General features: G+C 40.7%; 1 long non-coding RNA gene across 1 annotated transcript in view; it reads right to left on the minus strand.

Moving 5' to 3' along the window:
* Positions 1-13,008, minus strand: part of LOC132206032 (uncharacterized) — a 310,901-nt gene that overhangs the window by 285,577 nt on the left and 12,316 nt on the right. Inside the window, exon 2 of the long non-coding RNA XR_009442755.1 lies at positions 9,066-9,147. This is a non-coding gene — a long non-coding RNA (uncharacterized LOC132206032). The remainder of the gene's footprint in view (positions 1-9,065; positions 9,148-13,008) is intronic.

Genomic DNA, 13,008 nt, shown 5'->3' on the forward strand with positions numbered 1-13,008 from the left:
AGTCCCAGGCTATCTAGTCTTTTTTTTTATAACTCAAACCTTCCATATCTGGCAACATCATAGTAAATATCTTCAGAACCCTCTCCAGCTTGATAATATCCTTCCAAAACTAGACAACCAGAACTGGACACAGTATTCCAGAAGAGGCCTCACCAATGTCCTGTACAACTTTGACAAGACTTCCCAACTCTTATACTCAAAGGACTGAGTAACCAAGGCAAGCGTGCCAAACATCTTTTTAACCATCTTGTTTATATGTGATGCAAATTCCAAAAAATTATGTACCTGTACGCCTAGGTCCCTCTGTTCTACAATACTACCCAAAACCGTACCATTAATTGTATAAGCCCTGCTCATTTTTGTTGTGCCAAAATGAAATACGTTGCATTTATCCAGATTGAACTCAATCTGCTATTTATCAGCCCATTGACCTATTTGATCAAGATCCCTTTGTAATCTTAGAAGCCTTCTTCACTGTTTCCTACCCCACTAATTTTGGTATTGTCTGCAAACTTACTAATCGTGCCTTCTATATTCTCATCTAAACCATTTATATAAATGACAAACAGAAGAGGACCCAGAATCAATCCCTGTGGAACAACACCGGTCACAGGCCTCCAGTCCAAAAAGCAACCTTCCACCATTACTCTCTGCCTCCTCCATTAAGCCAATTATGTATCCAACTGGCAAGTTCATCCTGAATCCTAAGTGACCTAACTTTACTAAGTAGTCGAGCATGCGGAACCCTGTAAAACGCTTTGTAAAATCCAAATAAACAACGTCTACTTCTCTGCCATCAACCATTTTGGTAACTTCCTCAAAAAACTCAATCAAATTTGCGAGACATGATTTTCCTCACATACAACCATGCCGGCTATCATCATAGAATCCCTGCAGTATGGAAGTTGGCCATTCGGCCCAACAAGTCCACACTGCCCCTCCAAAGAGCATCCCACCCAAACCCATTATCCTGCCCCTGATGTCCCATGTCTAACCCACCTAACCTAAACATCCCTGGGCACTACGGGCAATTCAGCATGGACAATCAACCTACCCTGCACATCTTTGGGCTGTGGGAGGAAACCAGAGCACCCAGAAGAAAACCAAGCAGACATGGGGAGAACGTGCAAACTCCACACAGAGATAGGCTGGAGTTAAACCTGGGACCCTTGCACTGTGAGGCAGCAGTGCTAACCACTAAGCCACCATGCCACCTATCCTAAATCAATTTTTGCTTCTCTAAATGTCCATCAATTTGATCTTTTATAATCATTTCCAATAATATACGCTCAAAAGAAGTCAGACTCATGGGTCTATAGCTCTCTGATGAAGGGTCTAGGCCCGAAACGTCAGCTTTTGTGCTCCTGAGATGCTGCTTGGCCTGCTGTGTTCATCCAGCCTCACATTTTATTATCTTGGGTCTATAGTTCCCTGGTTTTTCCTTACAAACCTTCTGAAAAAAGAAGGTACAACATCATCCATCCTCCAGTCATCAGGCAACTTACTTGTATTATAGATGATGCAAATATTTCTGCAAGGGGTCCTTCCTTTCTTCCCAAAAGATTTTGGGATGCATGAGATCAGGTCTTTTCAAAAACATCAACACTTATTTCTCTGCATTCTCTAGACTCTATTTCTTTTTCCACAGTAAAAACTGATGTGAAATACTCATTTACTATCTATCCCATCTCCTGGGGTTTGACACAAAGATGACCTCCTTGATCTTTAAGAGGCCCTATCCTCTCCCTAGTTACCCTGTTGCTTTTAATGTATTAGTAGAATCTCTTTGGATTTTCCCTAAACTTAACTGCCAGTGCTATCTCATATCGCCTCTTGGCTTTACTGATTTCTCTCTTAAGAAAGCCTCCTAGAATCTTTACATTGATTAACAGGTTCAGTCTATATCTAAAATAAGATCCTCTTTTATTCTTGCTGAGAACCTCAATATCTTTAACCATCCATTGTTCCTTAATCTTACCAGCCTTACCTTTTATTCTAACAGGAACAAAGTGCCTCTGAACTCTCATTATCACACTCTTGAATGTCTCCCACTTTTCTGCCATGCTTTTACCTGTGAATAGTCTCCTCCAATCAACTTTTGAAAGTTCTTCTCTCATTCCATTAAAATTTCCCCTACTCTAATTAAAAACTTTAATTTTTATGGAAGGCTTATTCTTTTCCATAACTATTTTGAAACTAACAGAATTATGATTGCTAAACCCAAAGTGCTCCCCCACTTTTACTTCCTTCACCAGCCTTGCCTTATTGCCCGAAAAAGTTTAGATTTGCTCCTACTCTAGTAGTACCGTCCACATATTGATAAAGAAAATTTTTCTGAATACAAATCTTTAACACTACGGGAGCCCCAGTCAATGTTTAGAAAATTAAAAGCCCCCATTAATACAATCTTATTATTCATACATATATGTGAGATCTTCCCACATTTGTTTCTCAATTTCCCTCTTACAATTGGGAGGGGGGTGCTATTGTACAATCGCATTGAAATGATTTTTCTTTTCTTATTTGTAATTTTTACCCATGTATTTTCACTGGATGATTTTTCAGTTCTATTATCTTCCCTAGCTATGGCAGTAATGTATTCCTTAATCAAAAACATCAGCCCCCTCATTTCTTGTCTCCTTTTCTATCGTTCCTATAGCATATAAAACCTGAAACATTGACTTACCAGTCTTGTCCATCTCTCAGCCAAGTTTCTGTAATAGCTATGATGTCCCATATTCTTAGACATGTTCCTGAGTTCATCAGCCTTAACCCATAAGACCCTTTGCATTGAAATAAATGCAATTTTGGTTCTGAGTTACTACATAATTTGACTCTCTCTTGTCCTTCCCTTCCAGGTGATGTGCCCACCTCACATTAGGAACCTTTCACAACAACCCTTCCATTTTACACTGCTATTTAGAATTCCTCAACTCCCCCTCTGTAGGAATATGAAGTCTCCTTCAATGGAATGAACAAATCTCCCTGCTAAGATATTGGTCTTTTTCCAGTTTTGATTAGACCCATACTTTTTGACTAGGTCTATTCTATTCCAAAAGACATTCCAATTGTCCAAAAGCCTGAATCCTGAACAATACACCAGCTCTTCAGCCATTGACTTGTCTCCTTTAACCTTTAGTTCCTTCCCTCGTTTGAGTTCAACATTGGGAGTAAACCAGAAATTTTGACTTTTGAGGTTCTAATTTTTAACCTTCTACCTAACCTCTTAAATTCACTCTGTACTGCTTTAATCTTTTCCCTAAAATGTCATTCCTATCAATGTGTACAATAACTTCTGGCTTCTTATTCTCACGTTTAACGTGTGTTTGAACCGTTTAGAGATGTCTTAATTATAGTGCCAGGGTTGAATTTATGGTGCAAATCATGGCAAATGGGTATGATTTAGTGGTCATTACAGAGACATGGTAGTAGGTTGGTCATGTCTGGGAGTTAAATATCCAGGGGTATCAAACTGTTTGGAAGGACAGTCAAGAAGGTAAGGGAGGTGGTGTTGCTCTGATTTTTAAGGATGACATCAGGGCATTAGTGAGAAATGATATAGGTTCTACTGAACAAAAGGTTGAATCCATTTGGGTGGAAATTAGGAATAGCCGGGAGAAGCAGTCACTGATAGGTATGGCCTATAGGTGGGCAATAAACACTGAAATAGCTAATGCATGTAAAAATGGTACAGCAATTATTATGGGGGACTTTGATCAATATATCGAATGGGCAAACCATGTCGGTCATAGCAGCCTTGAGGAGGGGTTCATGGATGCATCTGCAATAATTTCCTTGAACAATATGTAACGGAACCTACAAGAGAGCAAGCTATCCTAGATCTAGTGCCATGTAATGAGACAGGAATAATTAATGATCTCACAGTTTCGGGAATCCTCTCAGATGGAGCGATCACAGCATAGTCGAATTTAAAATACAGGTGGAGCACGAGAAGGTTAAATCCAGTACCAATGTCCTGTGCTTAAACAAAGGAGGCTATGATAGGATGAGGGAGGAATTAGGCAAGGTAAAATGGGAACAAAACCTTTATGGTGGGTCAATTGAGGAACAGTGGAGGGCTTTCACAGAGCTCAGCCAAAGTATATTCCAGTGATAAGGAAGAAGTGAAAGAAAAGAAATAGTCAGCCATGGATGTCTAAGGAAAGAAAGGAAAGTATCAGATTACGAAAAAATACATACAAAAAAGCAAAGATTAGTGGGAAACTAGTAGACTGCGAAATCTTTAAAGGCCAACAGAAAGCCACAAAAAAAAGTTATCGAAAGTAAGATAGATTATGAGAGCAAACTAGCTCAAAATATTAAAAAAAAGGCAGCAAAAGTTTCTACAAATATGTAAATTATAAAAGTGTGGCGAAGGTGGACACTGGTCCTTTAGAGGACGAGAAGGTCAATTTAATAACTGGGAATGAGGAAATAGCCGAGGCGTTAAACAGTTATTTAATGTCGGTCTTCACATTGGAAGACACAGATAACATGCCAAAAACTGTTGGCAAGAAGGTTACAGCAGGTGAGGACCTAGAAACTATCATTATCACTAAGGAGGCAGTGCCGGGGAAGCTAATGGGGCTAAAGGTAGACAAGTCTCCTGGCCCTGATGAAATGCATCCCAGGGTACTAAAAGAGGTGATGGAGGTAATAGCAAATGCAAGAGTAATTATGTACCAAAGTTCACTGGACTCTGGGTTGGTTCCCGCTGATTGGAAAGCAGCCAATGTGACCCCCCTGTTTAAAAAGGAAGTAGACAAAAAGCAGATAACTATAGGTCAGTTAGCTTAACTTCGATGGGGAGAAAATGTTTGAATCTATGATTAAGGAAGTAGTAGCAAGACATCTGGACATAAATTGTCTCATTGTGAAAACCCAGCATGGGTTCATGAAGGGTAGGTCATATTTAACTAATTCGGTGGAATTCTTTCAGAACATTACTTGCATGGTGGACAGTGGGGAAACTGTGGATGTGGTGTATCTGGATTTCCAGAAGGCATTTGACAAGGTGCCACATCAAAGGCTGCTACATAAAATAAAGTTGCACGGTATTACAGGTAATGTACTGGCATAGATAGAGGATTGGTTGAGTCTTTAAAAAGCAAAGAGAAGGGGTAAATGGGTGTTTTACTGCTTAGAACATAGAACATAGAAAAGTACAGCACAGTACAGGCCCTTCGGCTCACGATGTTGTGCCGTGGAATAATCCTAATCCAAAAATAAAATAACCTAACCTACAATTCCCTCAATTCACTGCTGTCCATGTGCATGTCCAGCAGTCGCTTAAATGTCACTAATGACTCCACTTCCATGTCTACCACTGGCAAACTATTCCATGCGCTCACAACTCTCTGGGTGAAGAACCTCCCTCTGATGTCTCCTCTATACCTTCCTCCTAACACCTTAAAACTATGACCCCTCGTGGCAGTCAATCCTGTCCTGGGGAAAAGTCTCCGGCTATCGACTCTATCCATGCCTCTCATTACCTTGTACACCTCAGTCAGGTCACCTCTCTTCCTCCTTCTCTCCAGAGAGAAAAGTCCGAGCTCAGTCAACCTCTCCTCGTAAGACAAGCCCTCCAGTCCAGGCAGCATCCAGGTAAACCTCCTTTGCACCCTCTCCAAAGCCTCCACATCTTTCCTATAATAGGGCGACCAGAACTGGACACAATATTCCAAGTGTGGTCTCACCAGGGTTTTGTAGAGCTGCAGTATAACCTCGCGGCTCTTAAACTCAATCCCCCTGTTAATGAAAGCAAAACACCATATGCTTTCTTAACAACCTTATTCACCTGGGTGGCAACGTTGAGGGAGCTATGCACTTGAACACCAAGATCCCGCTGTTCCTCCACACTGCCAAGAATCCTGCCTTTAATCCTACATTCAGCATTTAAGTTCGACCTTCCAAAATGCATCACTTTGCATTTATCCAGGTTGAACTCCATCTGCCATTTCTCAGCCCAGCTCTGCATTCTGTCAATGTCTCGCTGAAGCATGCAATAGCCCTCGATACTATCAATGGCACCTCCGACCTTTGTGTCATCAGCAAACATACTAACCCACCCCTCAACCTCCTCATCCAAGTCATTTATAAAAACTACAAAGAGCAGAGGCCCAAGGACAGAGCCCTGCGGGACACCACTCAGCAGTGACCTCCAGGCAGAATACTTACCATCTACAACCACTCTCTGCCTCCTGTCAGCCAACCAATTCTGAATCCAGACAGCCAAATCACCCTGTATCCCATACCTCCTGACTTTATGAATGAGCCTGCCATGGGGAACCTTATCAAATGCCTTGCTGAAGTCCATGTACACCATATCCACTGCTCGACCCTTGTCAACCTGTCTAGTGACTTCCTCAAAGATCTCAATAAGATTTGTAAGGCATGACCTGCCCCTCACCAAGCCATGCTGACTCCCGTTAATCACGCTATGCTTTTCCAAATAGTCATAAATCCTATCCCTCAGAATTCTTTCCAGAATTCTTGCTGACCACAGACGTAAGACTGACTGGTCTGTAATTTCCAGGGATTTCCCTATTCCCTTTCTTGAAAAGAGGAACAACATTTGCCTCCCTCCAATCTTCCGGTATGACTCCCGTGGAGAGTGAGGAAGCAAAGATCTTCGCCAGCGGCTTAGCAACCTCCTTTCTCGCTTCCCGGAGCAACCTAGGATAAATCTGGTCTGGCCCTGGGGACTTATCAATCTTAACGTTTGCCAAAATTGCCAGCACATCAACTTCCTCAACCTTGATCTGTTCAAGCCTGTTTTCCTGCTCCTCAAAAGTTCTCATTCACAACAAAGTCCCTTTCCTTCATGAAAACTGAAGCAAAAAACTCATTTAGGGCTTCCTCTATCTGCTCAGACTCCATGCACAAGTTTCCTACGCTATCCCTGATCGGCCCTACCTCCTCCCTGATCAACCTCTTATTCCTCACGTATGAGTAAAATGCCTTCGAGTTCTCCCTAATCCTTCCTGCCAAGCCTTTGTTGTGCTCCCTCCTGGCCCTCCTCAGTCCACTTTTGAGCACCTTCTGAGCAAGCCTATAATCCTCTCAAGCTGTGCTAGACCCTTGCTTCCTCCACCCTACGTACGTTGCTTTTTTCTTTTTGACAAGAAGCACCTCTGTACCTGTCATCCAAGGCTCCTTAATCTTACCCCTTCTTACCTGTCTCAGAGGAACAAATTTATACGTCACTCGCAACAACTGCTCCTTAAACAGCCTCCGCATGTCTGCTGTGCCCTTTCTGTGGAACAATTGCTCCCAATCTGTACTTCCCAACTCCTGTCTGATAGTGTCATAGTTTCTTTTACCCCAGTTAAATATCTTCCCCTGATAACTGCTCCTTTCCCTTTCCATGGCTATGGTAAATGTGAGGTTGCTGTGGTCACTATCGCCAAAGTGTTCTCCCACCATGAGATCTGACACCTGTACTGGCTCATTGCCGAGCACTGAATCCAAAATGGCCGCCCCCCCTCGTCGGCTTGTCCACATACCGAGTAAGGAAACCCTCCTGAAAACACCTGACAAAAACGGCTCCATCCAAACCATCGAAATTAGCGGTCAGTGGATTGTGGTTTGCCTCAGGGTTGTGTTGGAATCGCAATTGTTTACAATTTACATAGATGATTTGGAGTTGGGGACAATGCATGGTGTGTCAAAATTTGCAGATGGCACTGAAATGAGTGGTAGAGCAAAGTGTGCAGAAGATACTGAAAGTCTGCAGAGGGACATAGATAGATAAGTGTGAGGTTATCCATTTTGGTAGGAATAGCAGCAAAATGGGCTATGTTTTAAATGGTACAAAATTGCAGCACACTGCTGTGCAGAGGAACTTGGGTGTCCTTGTGCATGAATTGCTAAAAGTAGGATTGCAGGTGCAGCAGGTAATTAAAAAGACAAATGAAATTTTGTCTGTCATTGCTCGAGGGATGGAATTTAAAAACAGGGAGGCTATGCTGCAGCTGTATAGGGTCCTAGTGAGGCCACACCTGGAGTACTGTGTGCAGTTTTGGTCTCCTTACTTGAAAAGGGGTATACTAGCACTGTAGGGGGTGCAGAGTAGATTCACTCAGTTGATTCCAGAGTTGAGAGGGTTGGATTATGAGGAGACACTGAGTAGGCCGGGATTATACTCATTGGAATTTAGAAGAATGAGGTGAGATCTTATAGAAACATATAAGATTATGAAGGGAATAGATAAAGGTGGAGGCAGGGAGGTTGTTTCCACTAGCAGGCGAAACTAGGGCTAGGGAGTATAGCCTCGAAATAAAGGGAAGCAGATGTAGAACTGTGGTCAGGAGGAACTTCCTCACCCAAAGGGTTGAGAATCTGTGGAATTCCCCGCCCAGTGAAGCTGTTGAAGTTACCTTGCTGAATGCGTTAAAGGCAAGACTAGATAAATTTCTGAACAGTAAAGGAATAAGTGTTATGTTGTGCAGACGGGTAAGTGGAGCTGAGTCTCTAAAAGATCAGCCATGATCTTACTGAATGGCGGTGTAGGCTCAAGGGGCCGGATGGCCTACTCCTGCTCCTTGTTCTTATGTTCTTACTAAAGCGACAAACTATCCTAAATTTACACTCACTGCCACAGCCTCTCCTGGCTATGCCCCTGACAGGAAAGACCTCTACAACAATAATTCAATTAAATCTTATCAAACACTGCCCAAATTAAGAATCATTCAAGCGTTCAATAACTGTCTGGTCCTTCCATTTTCCTCACAGTGACTATCCCCTTCTACAGTTCCAAAAGCTGAATATCTATTTGATCGAGGAATAGCCACTGGAGACTTTTGAACTCCCTTCTTACCTTTCCCGACAGTCACCCATCTATCTAACTGATTCTGCTGTGTAATAACTTTTCTAAATCTGCTAGCCATCTCACTCTGTGCATTATATATGCCCTGAATAACATTAAGCCTAAAACATGTTTCAATAACACCTTATATAGGAATAAATTACTTTTCATTAGCTACAGAAAGTAATGTTAAAATGGAAAAAAAATACCAAATATATATTTCAAACTTATAAAACTTGAACAAAATTAACCACTTAACTGATTAACTGAATGAAAAACAACTCCTCTTCAATAAATTCCTCGAAGAAAAGAATCTTTGAGAACTGATCACACCCAGGACTCTGAAATGAAAACACAACGCCTTATTTAGAAAAAAGTTGTTTCTCAAAAAAGACTTTGAAATGTAAAAACAACCCTCCAAAAGCATTGGCAATGTGAAAAAACACTAAAACACAAACATTTTAACTTCTGAATTTAGAAATAAAACAAACCTCAGCTGTTCACTATAGACCCTTAAAAGCTCGTTTTAAAAAATGTCTGTTTAAACAAAAATCAATGTTTTGTTTAATTTTTGATTTTTGTTTGTTTTGTTGGTTTTATTAATATTAATGAAAAAAAAGAAATAGCTTACATTAGTAAAATATAATGACTGTAATAGCTGTAAAAAACAAGTATGCTAAATCTTCAATTAAGACTGCAATTCCAGGAGCAGCTGCAAGATTCATGTTGCTCAACCCTCTCCTGTCTTTGATTACATTGCTTCATCATTCCTGGTTCTCATCATTTCTATTTGGAGGAAAATCATTGAAAATTAACGGATTGGTTATAATTAACAAATGTGGAAATCTCACAGGCGGGGTAAAAATGTATAGTATCATTAGCTGCATTATGGAGATCACTTTCAAAAGAAGGCAAGGTTTAGATTCCTAGTATTCACTCTGAAAACTATCCTGTAATATCTTCCTAGCAATATTAATCTTCGAACTTTAAAAGTACATAATATTCCCAGATCTAATAAGGGTGTAATTTAAAATATAATTTTTAGAGTAATATTAAATAGGGAAATTACTTTCATAACATTGCAATGAATTTAACACATTTAACACTAGTGAAGATTTCACGTCTCACTTAACCCATTACCAATGTAACACCACAAGTTGAAGAGTGACGTTTGAACAAAATGAGTACATCAAAATGTATTTTAAATATAACTAAATGTAAAAAATTCCAATAGTGTCAAAGATGGAAGCTAACATTCATGTTGTACCTTACAAGAGTTTTGAAAATTAATTATACAACTGGAATTTCATGCACCTGAATTTTTATAGATCTCTGCAGTTGGGAATAGAGACAGATGGGCCCCAAAAACCTTGCTGTTAGATTTCAAGGTTTCTTACTTAGGCAAGTATATGAATAAGAAATATTTGGAGGGATATGGACCAAGCGCAGGCAGGTGGAACTAGTTTAGTTTGGGATTATAGTCACCATGGACTAGTTGGACCAAAAGGGTCTGTGTCTGTGCTGTATGATTCCATATTTTACTGCATTTCCAATTGAAGGTACTTATGGCTAATTAAAAGCCTGTGCAGGTTGGAGATGAAGAGCCAGGTGGGGTTTTCCACATTTTCAGAAACACTTCATCTGAAGGGAGGCATGTACAGCTTGGGAAGCCAACAATGGCTGCCCCTGGCATTACCCTGAACCACAACAGCCTTGGCTTTCTCTCCTCTTAAGGACCACTGGGCAGCCACCTACTTAGAACAAAGGCTCCAGCTGGGAATGGGAACATGTCTGTCTGATTATGAGTACTGATGATGCAAAATGCCCTTAACAGTAAAGGCAGAGATTCAGGAACCAACAGACCATAGGAAAGGCAACGTAGACAAAACACAACACAGTATCTACTGCTAAAGCTACTGAGCGTTAACTTGAAAATGAACCAGTGACAAGGCAAGAATGAAAACAGCAGGCCAAACAGCATCAGAGGAGCACCAAGGCTGCTTGGCCTGCTGTGTTCATCCAGCTCTACACCTTGTTATCTCAGATTCTCCAGCATCTGCAGTTCCTGCTATCAGTGACAAGGGAAACGATGTCTAGACAAAAATAGTCACAGAGAGCATGGCTGAAGTACTTGCACTCACAACCCTGGCTGCTCTTGCTCTGCCAGTGTCCTTTATTATCTTTACTTCTCACCACTTTTGAGGATCAGCTGTAGAATGCAGAGACATCTCAACAACAGTTGCATTCCACTGCATTTCACTGCTCACTGATGAACAATTTGCCAAATTCATTTGAGGGACAGAGAAAATTGTTTCTTTTTCTATCTCTGGATTTCTGCAGGAGTTAGGCATCATTAATTACATCCATGTGGTCAGCAAGGCACCAAGCAACTGGCCAATGTGATCCACTAACCAGAAGAACTTCCATTGCCTGTGTCCAGCCAGTCTGCTACGATGTCAAGAGTGTGTAGGTCACTTTCCTGACAGCTGTCATGACTCCGTCATCCTCTGGGTCCATGCTGCTTCAGAACTCCATTTGAACTCCTCAACTGTGTGGATGAATTCTAAGGGTCAAGGAAATCCCTTGAAAAGATGGTTACTGAACCATCTACATGATCCAAAGGCAGAGGAACAGGGTTGATACAACCAATGATACTAACTCACTAACAATGGAATGCCTTATCATAATTTTAAATGTTGCAATTCTGGTGACAGGAGCTGTTGGTAGTGCCTGGCAATAAGGTCCTGCAAGCTGTTCCATCACTATGGTGATCTACTGTGATCTTCAGAAAGGTATGGACCATGGGGATAAATAAGCATCCCCCATAAGGGGAAGAACAGGAATGACCAAGGAGGAAGAATTGGAAGCAAATGGGGATGGCATTGAATAAATGCTGCTCCTATTTCACGATGAAATGTCTTTCTTTTTATATCTTCCTAAAAGAGATCCTCTTTCTCATGGCCACCAGAATTTGATGCATCAAATGAAGTGAGGGCTTGAGCTGTTCTGGATGTCAAACGGCTTCACTGCGACATTTAGTTTCCCTGTTGTGCAACAGATGACTGTGGTTAAAATCAGCAGATTAATCTTCGAAGGACAACCAGCAGCTTTATTGACAGCTACTTTTGGGTGTCTAAATGAATGCCAGATTTTGCCTGACCCAGCCTTAATGATTCTAAGTGGACAAGAAATCAGTCTCCATACGAGTTAAGGGATTCCTAGCATAATATATAAAATTAAATCAGTTTCCTACTGAAGTCCGGTTTGTGATTCAAAAACAGCCCTAGCTCCTGCTTCACCGCCCAATGATGAAAATTCAGCACTTTTCCACTATAAATATTGCAATGATAGGAAGTGGGATTAGAGTGATCCAAACATTATGCATGTGATTGACATGCCATGGTCACACGTGAAGATAAATCAAAATTGATGCAGTACTGGATTTTGAATCAGATGATGATGATGATAATTAATGCCTCAATGTCCATTGATGTCTAATTCTGCTATCCATTTTTTCAAGGAAGGACTAATTAAGGTATGGCTTTGCAATTTTGGTTAATAGCTCTGCATTTGATTGGCTGTTGAATTATTGAAACCACAATTTATCTTAATACCATGACTATATACATTGAATTACAAAATACTTTCTGGACTTGCTGACATTGGAAAGGACGCATCCATAACTGTTTGGGGTTGGGCACAGGCACTGAGTCTGCCATTATTCAATAAGGGTGTTTTGTAATTACAGTGCAGCTTAATTTGTTAGGAAAACATATGAACTACTTCAACGTAAGCAAGTTGAATAGATTAGCAATTTCTGCTCGTTTCTGATTTACAGCATCCACAATTCTTTCAGTTTCAAATAGATGTTGTAAATCTAAAATTCAAAACCATAATGCAGAACAATTCGGCCAGTCAGGTAGCAACTATGGATTGAGAAATGAGTTAACATTTCTGTTCAATGATTTTTCATTCGAACCGGAACATAGAGCAAGCTTAAGAAAATTTGGTGAACACAAGTTTCATTAAACCTAAATATCTGGTCAAAAATAAGAAAAGTTAGAAACGAAGATGAACAGGCAGTTAGTGGCAAATGAAGCCTTCCTGGAACAGAAATGACTGTGAATTAAGCAATAAAATCCAAGAAAGAAAGAAATTTACACAATGTCATTCATAACCCATTACAGCCAATGAAATAATTG

This window comes from Stegostoma tigrinum, chromosome 28, assembly GCF_030684315.1.
Source record: "Stegostoma tigrinum isolate sSteTig4 chromosome 28, sSteTig4.hap1, whole genome shotgun sequence".
NCBI classification, from domain to species: Eukaryota; Metazoa; Chordata; class Chondrichthyes; order Orectolobiformes; family Stegostomatidae; genus Stegostoma; species Stegostoma tigrinum.